The sequence below is a fragment of the Oncorhynchus mykiss genome, chromosome 12 (assembly GCF_057628025.1).
Source record: "Oncorhynchus mykiss isolate SJ-2025 chromosome 12, ASM5762802v1, whole genome shotgun sequence".
Taxonomy (NCBI): domain Eukaryota; kingdom Metazoa; phylum Chordata; class Actinopteri; order Salmoniformes; family Salmonidae; genus Oncorhynchus; species Oncorhynchus mykiss.
Window position 1 is genome coordinate 10,551,786 of NC_143033.1, and position 19,963 is coordinate 10,571,748.

At 50.2% G+C, this 19,963-nt stretch overlaps 1 protein-coding gene across 3 annotated transcripts in view; it reads left to right on the top strand.

Annotated features, from left to right (window-relative positions):
- Positions 1-19,963, top strand: part of agxt2 (alanine--glyoxylate aminotransferase 2) — a 43,612-nt gene that overhangs the window by 14,269 nt on the left and 9,380 nt on the right. The window lies entirely within an intron of this gene.

The window sequence follows — 19,963 nt, forward strand, 5'->3', positions numbered from 1 at the left end:
TGATACAGGTTCTGTATAGACAGTGATACAGGTGCTGTAAAGACAGTGATACGGGTTCTGTAAAGACAGTGATACAGGTTCTGTATAGACAGTGATACAGGTGCTGTAAAGACAGTGATACGGGTTCTGTAAAGACAGTGATACAGGTTCTGTAAAGACAGTGATACAGGTTCTGTAAGGACAGTGATACCGGTTCTGTAAAGACAGTGATACAGGTGCTGTAAGGACAGTGATACAGGTTCTGTATAGACAGTGATACAGGTTCTGTAAGGACAGTGATACGGGTTCTGTAAAGACAGTGATACAGGTTCTGTTTAGACAGTGATACAGGTTCTGTAAGGACAGTGATACGGGTTCTGTAAAGACAGTGATACAGGTTCTGTAAAGACAGTGATACAGGTTCTGTGTAGACAGTGATGCAGGTGCTGTAAAGACAGTGATATAGGTTCTGTAAAGTAAAGACGACAGTTATACAGGTTCTGTAAAGTAAAGACGACAGTGATACAGGTTCTGTAAGGACAGTGATACCAGTTCTGTAAGGACAGAGATACAGGTTCTGTAAAGACAGTGATACAGGTTCTGTAAAGACAGTGATACAGGTTCTGTAAAGACAGTGATACAGGTTCTGTAAAGGCAGTGATACAGGTTCTGTAAGGATAGTGATACAGGTTCTGTAAAGACAGTGATACAGGTTCTGTAAGGATAGTGATACAGGTTCTGTAAAGACAGTGATACAGGTTCTGTAAAGGCAGTGATACAGGTTCTGTAAAGACAGTGATACAGGTTCTGTAAAGACAGTGATACAGGTTCTGTATAGACAGTGATACAGGTTCTGTAAAGTAAGGACGACAGTGATACAGGTGCTGTAAAGTAAAGACGACACTGATACAGGTTCTGTATAGACAGTGATACAGGTTCTGTAAAGACAGTGATACAGGTTCTGATAAGACAGTGATACAGGTTCTGATAAGACAGTGATACAGGTTCTGTAAAGACAGTGATACAGGTTCTGTAAAGACAGTGATACAGGTTCTGTAAAGGCAGTGATACAGGTTCTGTAAGGATAGTGATACAGGTTATGTAAAGACAGTGATACAGGTTCTGTAAGGATAGTGATACAGGTTCTGTAAAGACAGTGATACAGGTTCTGTAAAGGCAGTGATACAGGTTCTGTAAAGACAGTGATACAGGTTCTGTATAGACAGTGATACAGGTTCTGTAAAGTAAAGACGACAGTGATACAGGTGCTGTAAAGTAAAGACGACACTGATACAGGTTCTGTATAGACAGTGATACAGGTTCTGTAAAGACAGTGATACAGGTTCTGATAAGACAGTGATACAGGTTCTGATAAGACAGTGATACAGGTTCTGTAAAGACAGTGATACAGGTTCTGTAAAGACAGTGATACAGGTTCTGTAAAGGCAGTGATACAGGTTCTGTAAGGATAGTGATACAGGTTCTGTATAGACAGTGATACAGGTTCTGTAAAGACAGTGATACAGGTTCTGTAAGGATAGTGATACAGGTTCTGTAAAGACAGTGATACAGGTTCTGATAAGACAGTGATACAGGTTCTGTAAAGACAGTGATACAGGTTCTGTAAAGACAGTGATACAGGTTCTGTAAAGTAAAGACGACAGTGATACAGGTGCTGTAAAGTAAAGACGACACTGATACAGGTTCTGTATAGACAGTGATACGGGTTCTGATAAGACAGTGATACGGGTTCTGTAAAGACAGTGATACAGGTTCTGTAAAGACAGTGATACAGGTTCTGTAAAGACAGTGATACAGGTTCTGTAAAGACAGTGATACAGGTTCTGTAAAGACAATGATACAGGTTCTGTAAAGTAAAGACGACAGTGATACAGGTGCTGTAAAGTAAAGACGACACTGATACAGGTTCTGTATAGACAGTGATACAGGTTCTGTAAAGTAAAGACGACATTGATACAGGTGCTCTAAAGTAAAGACGACACTGATACAGGTTCTGTATAGACAGCGATACGGGTTCTGATAAGACAGTGATACGGGTTCTGTAAAGACAGTGATACAGGTTCTGTAAAGACAGTGATACAGGTTCTGTAAAGACAGTGATACAGGTTATGTAAAGTAAAGATGACAGTGATACAGGTGCTGTAAAGTAAAGACGACACTGATACAGGTTCTGTATAGACAGTGATACAGGTTCTGTAAAGACAGTGATACAGGTTCTGATAAGACACTGATACAGGTTCTGTAAAGACAGTGATACAGGTTCTGTAAAGACAGTGATACAGGTTCTGTAAAGACAGTGATACAGGTTCTGTAAAGACAATGATACAGGTTCAGTAACTGAGAAATGTGATACTGGTTCTAAAAGTGAGAGCCGTGATGTACAGTACCAGTCAAAAGTGGACACCTACTCATTCAAGGTTTTTTCTTTATTTTTACTATTTTCTACATTGTAGAATAATAGTGAAGACATCAAAACTATGAAATAACACATGGAATCATGTAGTAACCAAAAAAGTGTTAAATATATCAAAATATATTTTATATTTGAGATTCTTCAAAGTAGCCACCCTTTGCCTTGATGACAGCTTTGCACACTCTTGGCATTATCTTAACCAGCTTCATGAAGTATTTCACCTGGAATGCATTTCAATTAAAAGGTGTGCCTTGTTAAAAGTTAATTTGTGGAATTTCTTTCCTTAATGCATTTGAGCCCATCAGTTATGTTGTGACAAGGTATGGTTGGTGTAGAGAAGATAGCCCTATTTGGTATTAGACCAAGTCCATATTATGGCAAGAACAGCTCAAATAAGCAAAGAGAAATGACAGTTCATCATTACTTCAAGACATGAAGGTCAGTCAATCCAGAAAATTTGATGAACTTTGTGCAGACACAGTCGCAAAAACCATCCAGCGCTGTGATGAAACTGTCTCTCATGAGGACCGCCACAGGAAAGGAAGACCCAGAGTTACCTCTGCTGTGATGAAACTGTCTCTCATGAGGACCGCCACAGGAATGGAAGACCCAGAGTTACCTCTGCTGTGATGAAACTGTCTCTCATGAGGACCGCCACAGGAATGGAAGACCCAGAGTTACCTCTGCTGTGATGAAACTGTCTCTCATGAGGACCACCACAGGAAAGGAAGACCCAGAGTTACCTCTGCTGTGATGAAACTGGCTCTCATGAGGACCGCCACAGGAAAGGAAGACCCAGAGTTACCTCTGCTGTGATGAAACTGTCTCTCATGAGGACCGCCACAGGAAAGGGAGACCCAGAGTTACCTCTGCTGTGATGAAACTGTCTCTCATGAGGACCGCCACAGGAAAGGAAGACCCAGAGTTACCTCTGCTGTGATGAAACTGGGTCTCATGAGGACCGCCACAGGAAAGGAAGACCCAGAGTTACCTCTGCTGTGATGAAACTGTCTCTCATGAGGACCGCCACAGGAAAGGAAGACCCAGAGTTACCTCTGCTGTGATGAAACTGGCTCTCATGAGGACCGCCACAGGAAAGGAAGACCCAGAGTTACCTCTGCTGTGATGAAACTGGCTCTCATGAGGACCGCCACAGGAAAGGAAGACCCAGAGTTACCTCTGCTGTGATGAAACTGGCTCTCATGAGGACCACCACAGGAAAGGAAGACCCAGAGTTACCTCTGCTGTGATGAAACTGGCTCTCATGAGGACCGCCACAGGAAAGGGAGACGCAGAGTTACCTCTGCTGTGATGAAACTGGCTCTCATGAGGACCGCCACAGGAAAGGAAGACCCAGAGTTACCTCTGCTGTGATGAAACTGGGTCTCATGAGGACCGCCACAGGAAAGGAAGACCCAGAGTTACCTCTGCTATGATGAAACTGGCTCTCATGAGGACCGCCACAGGAAAGGAAGACCCAGAGTTACCTCTGCTGTGATGAAACTGGGTCTCATGAGGACCGCCACAGGAAAGGAAGACCCAGAGTTACCTCTGCTGTGATGAAACTGGCTCTCATGAGGACCACCACAGGAAAGGGAGACCCAGAGTTACCTCTGCTGTGATGAAACTGTCTCTCATGAGGACCGCCACAGGAAAGGAAGACCCAGAGTTACCTCTGCTGTGATGAAACTGGCTCTCATGAGGACTGCCACAGGAAAGGAAGACCCAGAGTTACCTCTGCTGTGATGAAACTGGCTCTCATGAGGACCACCACAGGAAAGGAAGACCCAGAGTTACCTCTGCTGTGATGAAACTGGCTCTCATGAGGACCGCCACAGGAAAGGAAGACCCAGAGTTACCTCTGCTGTGATGAAACTGGGTCTCATGAGGACCGCCACAGGAAAGGAAGACCCAGAGTTACCTCTGCTGTGATGAAACTGGCTCTCATGAGGACCGCCACAGGAAAGGAAGACCCAGAGTTACCTCTGCTGTGATGAAACTGTCTCTCATGAGGACTGCCACAGGAAAGGAAGACCCAGAGTTACCTCTGCTGTGATGAAACTGTCTCTCATGAGGACTGCCACAGGAAAGGAAGACCCAGAGTTACCTCTGCTGTGATGAAACTGTCTCTCATGAGGACTGCCACAGGAAAGGAAGACCCAGAGTTACCTCTGCTGTGATGAAACTGTCTCTCATGAGGACTGCCACAGGAAAGGAAGACCCAGAGTTACCTCTGCTGTGATGAAACTGTCTCTCATGAGGACCGCCACAGGAAAGGAAGACCCAGAGTTACCTCTGCTGTGATGAAACTGTCTCTCATGAGGACTGCCACAGGAAAGGAAGACCCAGAGTTACCTCTGCTGTGATGAAACTGTCTCTCATGAGGACCACCACAGGAAAGGAAGACCCAGAGTCACCTCTGCTGTGATGAAACTGTCTCTCATGAGGACTGCCACAGGAAAGGAAGACCCAGAGTTACCTCTGCTGTGATGAAACTGGCTCTCATGAGGACTGCCACAGGAAAGGAAGACCCAGAGTTACCTCTGCTGTGATGAAACTGTCTCTCATGAGGACTGCCACAGGAAAGGAAGACCCAGAGTTACCTCTGCTGTGATGAAACTGGCTCTCATGAGGACTGCCACAGGAAAGGAAGACCCAGAGTTACCTCTGCTGTGATGAAACTGGCTCTCATGAGGACCACCACAGGAAAGGGAGACGCAGAGTTACCTCTGCTGTGATGAAACTGTCTCTCATGAGGACCACCACAGGAAAGGAAGACCCAGAGTTACCTCTGCTGTGATGAAACTGTCTCTCATGAGGACCACCACAGGAAAGGGAGACGCAGAGTTACCTCTGCTGTGATGAAACTGGCTCTCATGAGGACCGCCACAGGAAAGGAAGACCCAGAGTTACCTCTGCTGTGATGAAACTGGCTCTCATGAGGACCACCACAGGAAAGGAAGACCCAGAGTTACCTCTGCTGTGATGAAACTGGCTCTCATGAGGACCGCCACAGGAAAGGAAGACCCAGAGTTACCTCTGCTGTGATGAAACTGGGTCTCATGAGGACCGCCACAGGAAAGGAAGACCCAGAGTTACCTCTGCTATGATGAAACTGGCTCTCATGAGGACCGCCACAGGAAAGGAAGACCCAGAGTTACCTCTGCTGTGATGAAACTGGGTCTCATGAGGACCGCCACAGGAAAGGAAGACCCAGAGTTACCTCTGCTGTGATGAAACTGGCTCTCATGAGGACCACCACAGGAAAGGGAGACCCAGAGTTACCTCTGCTGTGATGAAACTGTCTCTCATGAGGACCGCCACAGGAAAGGAAGACCCAGAGTTACCTCTGCTGTGATGAAACTGGCTCTCATGAGGACCGCCACAGGAAAGGAAGACCCAGAGTTACCTCTGCTGTGATGAAACTGGCTCTCATGAGGACCGCCACAGGAAAGGAAGACCCAGAGTTACCTCTGCTGTGATGAAACTGGCTCTCATGAGGACCGCCACAGGAAAGGAAGACCCAGAGTTACCTCTGCTGTGATGAAACTGGCTCTCATGAGGACCGCCACAGGAAAGGAAGACCCAGAGTTACCTCTGCTGTAAAGAAACTGGCTCTCATGAGGACCGCCACAGGAAAGGAAGACCCAGAGTTACCTCTGCTGTGATGAAACTGGCTCTCATGAGGACCGCCACAGGAAAGGAAGACCCAGAGTTACCTCTGCTGTGATGAAACTGGGTCTCATGAGGACCGCCACAGGAAAGGAAGACCCAGAGTTACCTCTGCTGTGATGAAACTGGCTCTCATGAGGACTGCCACAGGAAAGGAAGACCCAGAGTTACCTCTGCTGTGATGAAACTGTCTCTCATGAGGACTGCCACAGGAAAGGAAGACCCAGAGTTACCTCTGCTGTGATGAAACTGTCTCTCATGAGGACTGCCACAGGAAAGGAAGACCCAGAGTTACCTCTGCTGTGATGAAACTGTCTCTCATGAGGACCGCCACAGGAAAGGAAGACCCAGAGTTACCTCTGCTGTGATGAAACTGTCTCTCATGAGGACTGCCACAGGAAAGGAAGACCCAGAGTTACCTCTGCTGTGATGAAACTGTCTCTCATGAGGACTGCCACAGGAAAGGAAGACCCAGAGTTACCTCTGCTGTGATTAAACTGTCTCTCATGAGGACTGCCACAGGAAAGGAAGACCCAGAGTTACCTCTGCTGTGATGAAACTGGCTCTCATGAGGACTGCCACAGGAAAGGAAGACCCAGAGTTACCTCTGCTGTGATGAAACTGTCTCTCATGAGGACTGCCACAGGAAAGGAAGACCCAGAGTTACCTCTGCTGTGATGAAACTGGCTCTCATGAGGACTGCCACAGGAAAGGAAGACCCAGAGTTACCTCTGCTGTGATGAAACTGGCTCTCATGAGGACCACCACAGGAAAGGGAGACGCAGAGTTACCTCTGCTGTGATGAAACTGTCTCTCATGAGGACCACCACAGGAAAGGAAGACCCAGAGTTACCTCTGCTGTGATGAAACTGTCTCTCATGAGGACCACCACAGGAAAGGGAGACGCAGAGTTACCTCTGCTGTGATGAAACTGGCTCTCATGAGGACCGCCACAGGAAAGGAAGACCCAGAGTTACCTCTGCTGTGATGAAACTGGCTCTCATGAGGACCACCACAGGAAAGGAAGACCCAGAGTTACCTCTGCTGTGATGAAACTGGCTCTCATGAGGACCGCCACAGGAAAGGAAGACCCAGAGTTACCTCTGCTGTGATGAAACTGGCTCTCATGAGGACCGCCACAGGAAAGGAAGACCCAGAGTTACCTCTGCTGTGATGAAACTGGGTCTCATGAGGACCGCCACAGGAAAGGAAGACCCAGAGTTACCTCTGCTGTGATGAAACTGGCTCTCATGAGGACTGCCACAGGAAAGGAAGACCCAGAGTTACCTCTGCTGTGATGAAACTGGCTCTCATGAGGACCGCCACAGGAAAGGAAGACCCAGAGTTACCTCTGCTGTGATGAAACTGGGTCTCATGAGGACCGCCACAGGAAAGGAAGACCCAGAGTTACCTCTGCTGTGATGAAACTGGGTCTCATGAGGACCGCCACAGGAAAGGAAGACCCAGAGTTACCTCTGCTGTGATGAAACTGGCTCTCATGAGGACTGCCACAGGAAAGGAAGACCCAGAGTTACCTCTGCTGTGATGAAACTGGCTCTCATGAGGACTGCCACAGGAAAGGAAGACCCAGAGTTACCTCTGCTGTGATGAAACTGTCTCTCATGAGGACTGCCACAGGAAAGGAAGACCCAGAGTTACCTCTGCTGTGATGAAACTGGCTCTCATGAGGACTGCCACAGGAAAGGAAGACCCAGAGTTACCTCTGCTGTGATGAAACTGTCTCTCATGAGGACTGCCACAGGAAAGGAAGACCCAGAGTTACCTCTGCTGTGATGAAACTGGCTCTCATGAGGACTGCCACAGGAAAGGAAGACCCAGAGTTACCTCTGCTGTGATGAAACTGTCTCTCATGAGGACCACCACAGGAAAGGAAGACCCAGAGTTACCTCTGCTGTGATGAAACTGTCTCTCATGAGGACCGCCACAGGAAAGGAAGACCCAGAGTTACCTCTGCTGTGATGAAACTGGCTCTCATGAGGACCGCCACAGGAAAGGAAGACCCAGAGTTACCTCTGCTGTGATGAAACTGGCTCTCATGGGGACCGCCACAGGAAAGGAAGACCCAGAGTTACCTCTGCTGTGATGAAACTGGCTCTCATGAGGACCGCCACAGGAAAGGAAGACCCAGAGTTACCTCTGCTGTGATGAAACTGGGTCTAATGAGGACCGCCACAGGAAAGGAAGACCCAGAGTTACCTCTGCTGTGATGAAACTGGCTCTCATGAGGACTGCCACAGGAAAGGAAGACCCAGAGTTACCTCTGCTGTGATGAAACTGTCTCTCATGAGGACTGCCACAGGAAAGGAAGACCCAGAGTTACCTCTGCTGTGATGAAACTGTCTCTCATGAGGACCGCCACAGGAAAGGAAGACCCAGAGTTACCTCTGCTGTGATGAAACTGTCTCTCATGAGGACCACCACAGGAAAGGAAGACCCAGAGTTACCTCTGCTGTGATGAAACTGGGTCTCATGAGGACCGCCACAGGAAAGGAAGACCCAGAGTTACCTCTGCTGTGATGAAACTGGCTCTCATGAGGACCGCCACAGGAAAGGAAGACCCAGAGTTACCTCTGCTGTGATGAAACTGTCTCTCATGAGGACTGCCACAGGAAAGGAAGACCCAGTTACCTCTGCTGTGATGAAACTGTCTCTCATGAGGACCACCACAGGAAAGGAAGACCCAGAGTTACCTCTGCTGTGATGAAACTGTCTCTCATGAGGACTGCCACAGGAAAGGAAGACCCAGAGTTACCTCTGCTGTGATGAAACTGGCTCTCATGAGGACTGCCACAGGAAAGGAAGACCCAGAGTTACCTCTGCTGTGATGAAACTGTCTCTCATGAGGACTGCCACAGGAAAGGAAGACCCAGAGTTACCTCTGCTGTGATGAAACTGGCTCTCATGAGGACTGCCACAGGAAAGGAAGACCCAGAGTTACCTCTGCTGTGATGAAACTGTCTCTCATGAGGACCACCACAGGAAAGGAAGACCCAGAGTTACCTCTGCTGTGATGAAACTGTCTCTCATGAGGACCGCCACAGGAAAGGAAGACCCAGAGTTACCTCTGCTGTGATGAAACTGGCTCTCATGAGGACCGCCACAGGAAAGGAAGACCCAGAGTTACCTCTGCTGTGATGAAACTGGGTCTCATGAGGACCGCCACAGGAAAGGAAGACCCAGAGTTACCTCTGCTGTGATGAAACTGGCTCTCATGAGGACCGCCACAGGAAAGGAAGACCCAGAGTTACCTCTGCTGTGATGAAACTGGCTCTCATGAGGACCGCCACAGGAAAGGAAGACCCAGAGTTACCTCTGCTGTGATGAAACTGGCTCTCATGAGGACCGCCACAGGAAAGGAAGACCCAGAGTTACCTCTGCTGTGATGAAACTGGCTCTCATGAGGACCGCCACAGGAAAGGAAGACCCAGAGTTACCTCTGCTGTGATGAAACTGGCTCTCATGAGGACCGCCACAGGAAAGGAAGACCCAGAGTTACCTCTGCTGTGATGAAACTGGCTCTCATGAGGACCGCCACAGGAAAGGAAGACCCAGAGTTACCTCTGCTGTGATGAAACTGGCTCTCATGAGGACCGCCACAGGAAAGGAATACCCAGAGTTACCTCTGCTGTGATGAAACTGGCTCTCATGAGGACCGCCACAGGAAAGGAAGACCCAGAGTTACCTCTGCTGTGATGAAACTGGCTCTCATGAGGACCACCACAGGAAAGGGAGACGCAGAGTTACCTCTGCTGTGATGAAACTGTCTCTCATGAGGACCACCACAGGAAAGGAAGACCCAGAGTTACCTCTGCTGTGATGAAACTGGCTCTCATGAGGACCACCACAGGAAAGGGAGACGCAGAGTTACCTCTGCTGTGATGAAACTGGCTCTCATGAGGACCACCACAGGAAAGGGAGACGCGGAGTTACCTCTGCTGTGATGAAACTGGCTCTCATGAGGACCACCACAGGAAAGGGAGACGCAGAGTTACCTCTGCTGTGATGAAACTGGCTCTCATGAGGACCACCACAGGAAAGGGAGACGCAGAGTTACCTCTGCTGTGATGAAACTGGCTCTCATGAGGACCACCACAGGAAAGGGAGACGCAGAGTTACCTCTGCTGTGATGAAACTGGCTCTCATGAGGACCACCACAGGAAAGGAAGACCCAGAGTTACCTCTGCTGTGATGAAACTGTCTCTCATGAGGACCACCACAGGAAAGGAAGACCCAGAGTTACCTCTGCTGTGATGAAACTGTCTCTCATGAGGACCGCCACAGGAAAGGAAGACCCAGAGTTACCTCTGCTGTGATGAAACTGGCTCTCATGAGGACCGCCACAGGAAAGGAAGACCCAGAGTTACCTCTGCTGTGATGAAACTGGGTCTCATGAGGACCGCCACAGGAAAGGAAGACCCAGAGTTACCTCTGCTGTGATGAAACTGGCTCTCATGAGGACCGCCACAGGAAAGGAAGACCCAGAGTTACCTCTGCTGTGATGAAACTGGCTCTCATGAGGACCGCCACAGGAAAGGAAGACCCAGAGTTACCTCTGCTGTGATGAAACTGGCTCTCATGAGGACCGCCACAGGAAAGGAAGACCCAGAGTTACCTCTGCTGTGATGAAACTGGGTCTAATGAGGACCGCCACAGGAAAGGAAGACCCAGAGTTACCTCTGCTGTGATGAAACTGGCTCTCATGAGGACTGCCACAGGAAAGGAAGACCCAGAGTTACCTCTGCTGTGATGAAACTGTCTCTCATGAGGACTGCCACAGGAAAGGAAGACCCAGAGTTACCTCTGCTGTGATGAAACTGTCTCTCATGAGGACTGCCACAGGAAAGGAAGACCCAGAGTTACCTCTGCTGTGATGAAACTGTCTCTCATGAGGACCACCACAGGAAAGGAAGACCCAGAGTTACCTCTGCTGTGATGAAACTGTCTCTCATGAGGACCGCCACAGGAAAGGAAGACCCAGAGTTACCTCTGCTGTGATGAAACTGGGTCTCATGAGGACCGCCACAGGAAAGGAAGACCCAGAGTTACCTCTGCTGTGATGAAACTGGCTCTCATGAGGACTGCCACAGGAAAGGAAGACCCAGAGTTACCTCTGCTGTGATGAAACTGTCTCTCATGAGGACTGCCACAGGAAAGGAAGACCCAGAGTTACCTCTGCTGTGATGAAACTGTCTCTCATGAGGACCACCACAGGAAAGGAAGACCCAGAGTTACCTCTGCTGTGATGAAACTGTCTCTCATGAGGACCGCCACAGGAAAGGAAGACCCAGAGTTACCTCTGCTGTGATGAAACTGGCTCTCATGAGGACTGCCACAGGAAAGGAAGACCCAGAGTTACCTCTGCTGTGATGAAACTGTCTCTCATGAGGACTGCCACAGGAAAGGAAGACCCAGAGTTACCTCTGCTGTGATGAAACTGGCTCTCATGAGGACTGCCACAGGAAAGGAAGACCCAGAGTTACCTCTGCTGTGATGAAACTGTCTCTCATGAGGACCGCCACAGGAAAGGAAGACCCAGAGTTACCTCTGCTGTGATGAAACTGGCTCTCATGAGGACCGCCACAGGAAAGGAAGACCCAGAGTTACCTCTGCTGTGATGAAACTGGTTCTCATGAGGACCGCCACAGGAAAGGAAGACCCAGAGTTACCTCTGCTGTGATGAAACTGGCTCTCATGAGGACCGCCACAGGAAAGGAAGACCCAGAGTTACCTCTGCTGTGATGAAACTGGCTCTCATGAGGACCGCCACAGGAAAGGAAGACCCAGAGTTAACTCTGCTGTGATGAAACTGGCTCTCATGAGGACCGCCACAGGAAAGGAAGACCCAGAGTTACCTCTGCTGTGATGAAACTGGCTCTCATGAGGACCGCCACAGGAAAGGAAGACCCAGAGTTACCTCTGCTGTGATGAAACTGGCTCTCATGAGGACCGCCACAGGAAAGGAAGACCCAGAGTTACCTCTGCTGTGATGAAACTGGCTCTCATGAGGACCGCCACAGGAAAGGAATACCCAGAGTTACCTCTGCTGTGATGAAACTGGCTCTCATGAGGACCGCCACAGGAAAGGAAGACCCAGAGTTACCTCTGCTGTGATGAAACTGGCTCTCATGAGGACCACCACAGGAAAGGGAGACGCAGAGTTACCTCTGCTGTGATGAAACTGTCTCTCATGAGGACCACCACAGGAAAGGAAGACCCAGAGTTACCTCTGCTGTGATGAAACTGGCTCTCATGAGGACCACCACAGGAAAGGGAGACGCAGAGTTACCTCTGCTGTGATGAAACTGGCTCTCATGAGGACCACCACAGGAAAGGGAGACGCAGAGTTACCTCTGCTGTGATGAAACTGGCTCTCATGAGGACCACCACAGGAAAGGGAGACGCAGAGTTACCTCTGCTGTGATGAAACTGGCTCTCATGAGGACCACCACAGGAAAGGGAGACGCAGAGTTACCTCTGCTGTGATGAAACTGGCTCTCATGAGGACCACCACAGGAAAGGGAGACGCAGAGTTACCTCTGCTGTGATGAAACTGGCTCTCATGAGGACCACCACAGGAAAGGAAGACCCAGAGTTACCTCTGCTGTGATGAAACTGGCTCTCATGAGGACCACCACAGGAAAGGAAGACCCAGAGTTACCTCTGCTGTGATGAAACTGGCTCTCATGAGGACCGCCACAGGAAAGGAAGACCCAGAGTTACCTCTGCTGTGATGAAACTGGCTCTCATGAGGACCGCCACAGGAAAGGAAGACCCAGAGTTACCTCTGCTGTGATTAAACTGGCTCTCATGAGGACCGCCACAGGAAAGGAAGACCCAGAGTTACCTCTGCTGTGATTAAACTGGCTCTCATGAGGACCGCCACAGGAAAGGAAGACCCAGAGTTACCTCTGCTGTGATGAAACTGGCTCTCATGAGGACCGCCACAGGAAAGGAAGACCCAGAGTTACCTCTGCTGTGATGAAACTGGCTCTCATGAGGACCACCACAGGAAAGGAAGACCCAGAGTTACCTCTGCTGTGATGAAACTGGCTCTCATGAGGACCGCCACAGGAAAGGAAGACCCAGAGTTACCTCTGCTGTGATGAAACTGGCTCTCATGAGGACCGCCACAGGAAAGGAAGACCCAGAGTTACCTCTGCTGTGATGAAACTGTCTCTCATGAGGACTGCCACAGGAAAGGAAGACCCAGAGTTACCTCTGCTGTGATGAAACTGGCTCTCATGAGGACCACCACAGGAAAGGAAGACCCAGAGTTACCTCTGCTGTGATGAAACTGTCTCTCATGAGGACCGCCACAGGAAAGGAAGACCCAGAGTTACCTCTGCTGTGATGAAACTGGCTCTCATGAGGACCGCCACAGGAAAGGAAGACCCAGAGTTACCTCTGCTGTGATGAAACTGTCTCTCATGAGGACCACCACAGGAAAGGAAGACCCAGAGTTACCTCTGCTGTGATGAAACTGGCTCTCATGAGGACCACCACAGGAAAGGGAGACGCAGAGTTACCTCTGCTGTGATGAAACTGGCTCTCATGAGGACCACCACAGGAAAGGGAGACGCAGAGTTACCTCTGCTGTGATGAAACTGGCTCTCATGAGGACCACCACAGGAAAGGGAGACGCAGAGTTACCTCTGCTGTGATGAAACTGGCTCTCATGAGGACCACCACAGGAAAGGGAGACGCAGAGTTACCTCTGCTGTGATGAAACTGGCTCTCATGAGGACCACCACAGGAAAGGGAGACGCAGAGTTACCTCTGCTGTGATGAAACTGGCTCTCATGAGGACCACCACAGGAAAGGGAGACGCAGAGTTACCTCTGCTGTGATGAAACTGGCTCTCATGAGGACCACCACAGGAAAGGAAGACCCAGAGTTACCTCTGCTGTGATGAAACTGGCTCTCATGAGGACCACCACAGGAAAGGAAGACCCAGAGTTACCTCTGCTGTGATGAAACTGGCTCTCATGAGGACCACCACAGGAAAGGAAGACCCAGAGTTACCTCTGCTGTGATGAAACTGGCTCTCATGAGGACCGCCACAGGAAAGGAAGACCCAGAGTTACCTCTGCTGTGATGAAACTGGCTCTCATGAGGACCGCCACAGGAAAGGAAGACCCAGAGTTACCTCTGCTGTGATTAAACTGGCTCTCATGAGGACCGCCACAGGAAAGGAAGACCCAGAGTTACCTCTGCTGTGATGAAACTGGCTCTCATGAGGACCGCCACAGGAAAGGAAGACCCAGAGTTACCTCTGCTGTGATGAAACTGGCTCTCATGAGGACCACCACAGGAAAGGAAGACCCAGAGTTACCTCTGCTGTGATGAAACTGGCTCTCATGAGGACCGCCACAGGAAAGGAAGACCCAGAGTTACCTCTGCTGTGATGAAACTGGCTCTCATGAGGACCACCACAGGAAAGGAAGACCCAGAGTTACCTCTGCTGTGATGAAACTGGCTCTCATGAGGACCGCCACAGGAAAGGAAGACCCAGAGTTACCTCTGCTGTGATGAAACTGGGTCTCATGAGGACCGCCACAGGAAAGGAAGACCCAGAGTTACCTCTGCTGTGATGAAACTGTCTCTCATGAGGACCGCCACAGGAAAGGAAGACCCAGAGTTACCTCTGCTGTGATGAAACTGTCTCTCATGAGGACTGCCACAGGAAAGGAAGACCCAGAGTTACCTCTGCTGTGATGAAACTGTCTCTCATGAGGACCGCCACAGGAAAGGAAGACCCAGAGTTACCTCTGCTGTGATGAAACTGTCTCTCATGAGGACTGCCACAGGAAAGGAAGACCCAGAGTTACCTCTGCTGTGATGAAACTGTCTCTCATGAGGACTGCCACAGGAAAGGAAGACCCAGAGTTACCTCTGCTGTGATGAAACTGTCTCTCATGAGGACCACCACAGGAAAGGAAGACCCAGAGTTACCTCTGCTGTGATGAAACTGTCTCTCATGAGGACTGCCACAGGAAAGGAAGACCCAGAGTTACCTCTGCTGTGATGAAACTGGCTCTCATGAGGACTGCCACAGGAAAGGAAGACCCAGAGTTACCTCTGCTGTGATGAAACTGTCTCTCATGAGGACTGCCACAGGAAAGGAAGACCCAGAGTTACCTCTGCTGTGATGAAACTGTCTCTCATGAGGACTGCCACAGGAAAGGAAGACCCAGAGTTACCTCTGCTGTGATGAAACTGGCTCTCATGAGGACTGCCACAGGAAAGGAAGACCCAGAGTTACCTCTGCTGTGATGAAACTGGCTCTCATGAGGACCACCACAGGAAAGGGAGACGCAGAGTTACCTCTGCTGTGATGAAACTGTCTCTCATGAGGACCACCACAGGAAAGGAAGACCCAGAGTTACCTCTGCTGTGATGAAACTGTCTCTCATGAGGACCACCACAGGAAAGGGAGACGCAGAGTTACCTCTGCTGTGATGAAACTGGCTCTCATGAGGACCGCCACAGGAAAGGAAGACCCAGAGTTACCTCTGCTGTGATGAAACTGGCTCTCATGAGGACCGCCACAGGAAAGGAAGACCCAGAGTTACCTCTGCTGTGATGAAACTGGCTCTCATGAGGACCGCCACAGGAAAGGAAGACCCAGAGTTACCTCTGCTGTGATGAAACTGGGTCTCATGAGGACCGCCACAGGAAAGGAAGACCCAGAGTTACCTCTGCTATGATGAAACTGGCTCTCATGAGGACCGCCACAGGAAAGGAAGACCCAGAGTTACCTCTGCTGTGATGAAACTGGCTCTCATGAGGACCACCACAGGAAAGGAAGACCCAGAGTTACCTCTGCTGTGATGAAACTGGCTCTCATGAGGACCGCCACAGGAAAGGAAGACCCAGAGTTACCTCTGCTGTGATGAAACTGGGTCTCATGAGGACCGCCACAGGAAAGGAAGACCCAGAGTTACCTCTGCTGTGATGAAACTGGGTCTCATGAGGACCGCCACAGGAAAGGAAGACCCAGAGTTACCTCTGCTGTGATGAAACTGGCTCTCATGAGGACCGCCACAGGAAAGGAAGACCCAGAGTTACCTCTGCTGTGATGAAACTGTCTCTCATGAGGACTGCCACAGGAAAGGAAGACCCAGAGTTACCTCTGCTGTGATGAAACTGTCTCTCATGAGGACCGCCACAGGAAAGGAAGACCCAGAGTTACCTCTGCTGTGATGAAACTGTCTCTCATGAGGACTGCCACAGGAAAGGAAGACCCAGAGTTACCTCTGCTGTGATGAAACTGGCTCTCATGAGGACTGCCACAGGAAAGGAAGACCCAGAGTTACCTCTGCTGTGATGAAACTGTCTCTCATAAGGACTGCCACAGGAAAGGAAGACCCAGAGTTACCTCTGCTGTGATGAAACTGGCTCTCATGAGGACTGCCACAGGAAAGGAAGACCCAGAGTTACCTCTGCTGTGATGAAACTGTCTCTCATGAGGACCACCACAGGAAAGGAAGACCCAGAGTTACCTCTGCTGTGATGAAACTGTCTCTCATGAGGACCGCCACAGGAAAGGAAGACCCAGAGTTACCTCTGCTGTGATGAAACTGGCTCTCATGAGGACCGCCACAGGAAAGGAAGACCCAGAGTTACCTCTGCTGTGATGAAACTGGGTCTCATGAGGACCGCCACAGGAAAGGAAGACCCAGAGTTACCTCTGCTGTGATGAAACTGGCTCTCATGAGGACCGCCACAGGAAAGGAAGACCCAGAGTTACCTCTGCTGTGATGAAACTGGCTCTCATGAGGACCGCCACAGGAAAGGAAGACCCAGAGTTACCTCTGCTGTGATGAAACTGGGTCTAATGAGGACCGCCACAGGAAAGGAAGACCCAGAGTTACCTCTGCTGTGATGAAACTGGCTCTCATGAGGACTGCCACAGGAAAGGAAGACCCAGAGTTACCTCTGCTGTGATGAAACTGTCTTTCATGAGGACTGCCACAGGAAAGGAAGACCCAGAGTTACCTCTGCTGTGATGAAACTGTCTCTCATGAGGACTGCCACAGGAAAGGAAGACCCAGAGTTACCTCTGCTGTGATGAAACTGTCTCTCATGAGGACTGCCACAGGAAAGGAAGACCCAGAGTTACCTCTGCTGTGATGAAACTGTCTCTCATGAGGACCACCACAGGAAAGGAAGACCCAGAGTTACCTCTGCTGTGATGAAACTGTCTCTCATGAGGACCGCCACAGGAAAGGAAGACCCAGAGTTACCTCTGCTGTGATGAAACTGGGTCTCATGAGGACCGCCACAGGAAAGGAAGACCCAGAGTTACCTCTGCTGTGATGAAACTGGCTCTCATGAGGACTGCCACAGGAAAGGAAGACCCAGAGTTACCTCTGCTGTGATGAAACTGTCTCTCATGAGGACTGCCACAGGAAAGGAAGACCCAGAGTTACCTCTGCTGTGATGAAACTGTCTCTCATGAGGACCGCCACAGGAAAGGAAGACCCAGAGTTACCTCTGCTGTGATGAAACTGGCTCTCATGAGGACCGCCACAGGAAAGGAAGACCCAGAGTTACCTCTGCTGTGATGAAACTGGCTCTCATGAGGACTGCCACAGGAAAGGAAGACCCAGAGTTACCTCTGCTGTGATGAAACTGTCTCTCATGAGGACTGCCACAGGAAAGGAAGACCCAGAGTTACCTCTGCTGTGATGAAACTGGCTCTCATGAGGACCGCCACAGGAAAGGAAGACCCAGAGTTACCTCTGCTGTGATGAAACTGTCTCTCATGAGGACCGCCACAGGAAAGGAAGACCCAGAGTTACCTCTGCTGTGATGAAACTGTCTCTCATGAGGACCGCCACAGGAAAGGAAGACCCAGAGTTACCTCTGCTGTGATGAAACTGGCTCTCATGAGGACCGCCACAGGAAAGGAAGACCCAGAGTTACCTCTGCTGTGATGAAACTGGGTCTCATGAGGACCGCCACAGGAAAGGAAGACCCAGAGTTACCTCTGCTGTGATGAAACTGGCTCTCATGAGGACCGCCACAGGAAAGGAAGACCCAGAGTTACCTCTGCTGTGATGAAACTGGCTCTCATGAGGACCGCCACAGGAAAGGAAGACCCAGAGTTACCTCTGCTGTGATGAAACTGGCTCTCATGAGGACCGCCACAGGAAAGGAAGACCCAGAGTTACCTCTGCTGTGATGAAACTGGCTCTCATGAGGACCGCCACAGGAAGGGAAGACCCAGAGTTACCTCTGCTGTGATGAAACTGGCTCTCATGAGGACCGCCACAGGAAAGGAAGACCCAGAGTTACCTCTGCTGTGATGAAACTGGGTCTCATGAGGACCGCCACAGGAAAGGAAGACCCAGAGTTACCTCTGCTGTGATGAAACTGGCTCTCATGAGGACCGCCACAGGAAAGGAAGACCCAGAGTTACCTCTGCTGTGATGAAACTGGCTCTCATGAGGACCGCCACAGGAAAGGAAGACCCAGAGTTACCTCTGCTGTGATGAAACTGGCTCTCATGGGGACCACCACAGGAAAGGGAGACGCAGAGTTACCTCTGCTGTGATGAAACTGTCTCTCATGAGGACCACCACAGGAAAGGAAGACCCAGAGTTACCTCTGCTGTGATGAAACTGGCTCTCATGAGGACCACCACAGGAAAGGGAGACGCAGAGTTACCTCTGCTGTGATGAAACTGGCTCTCATGAGGACCACCACAGGAAAGGGAGACGCAGAGTTACCTCTGCTGTGATGAAACTGGCTCTCATGAGGACCACCACAGGAAAGGGAGACGCAGAGTTACCTCTGCTGTGATGAAACTGGCTCTCATGAGGACCACCACAGGAAAGGGAGACGCAGAGTTACCTCTGCTGTGATGAAACTGGCTCTCATGAGGACCACCACAGGAAAGGGAGACGCAGAGTTACCTCTGCTGTGATGAAACTGGCTCTCATGAGGACCACCACAGGAAAGGGAGACGCAGAGTTACCTCTGCTGTGATGAAACTGGCTCTCATGAGGACCACCACAGGAAAGGAAGACCCAGAGTTACCTCTGCTGTGATGAAACTGGCTCTCATGAGGACCACCACAGGAAAGGAAGACCCAGAGTTACCTCTGATGTGATGAAACTGGCTCTCATGAGGACCGCCACAGGAAAGGAAGACCCAGAGTTACCTCTGCTGTGATGAAACTGGCTCTCATGAGGACCGCCACAGGAAAGGAAGACCCAGAGTTACCTCTGCTGTGATGAAACTGGCTCTCATGAGGACCGCCACAGGAAAGGAAGACCCAGAGTTACCTCTGCTGTGATTAAACTGGCTCTCATGAGGACCGCCACAGGAAAGGAAGACCCAGAGTTACCTCTGCTGTGATTAAACTGGCTCTCATGAGGACCGCCACAGGAAAGGAAGACCCAGAGTTACCTCTGCTGTGATGAAACTGGCTCTCATGAGGACCGCCACAGGAAAGGAAGACCCAGAGTTACCTCTGCTGTGATGAAACTGGCTCTCATGAGGACCGCCACAGGAAAGGAAGACCCAGAGTTACCTCTGCTGTGATGAAACTGGGTCTCATGAGGACCGCCACAGGAAAGGAAGACCCAGAGTTACCTCTGCTGTGATGAAACTGTCTCTCATGAGGACCGCCACAGGAAAGGAAGACCCAGAGTTACCTCTGCTGTGATGAAACTGTCTCTCATGAGGACCGCCACAGGAAAGGAAGACCCAGAGTTACCTCTGCTGTGATGAAACTGTCTCTCATGAGGACCGCCACAGGAAAGGAAGACCCAGAGTTACCTCTGCTGTGATGAAACTGTCTCTCATGAGGACCGCCACAGGAAAGGAAGACCCAGAGTTACCTCTGCT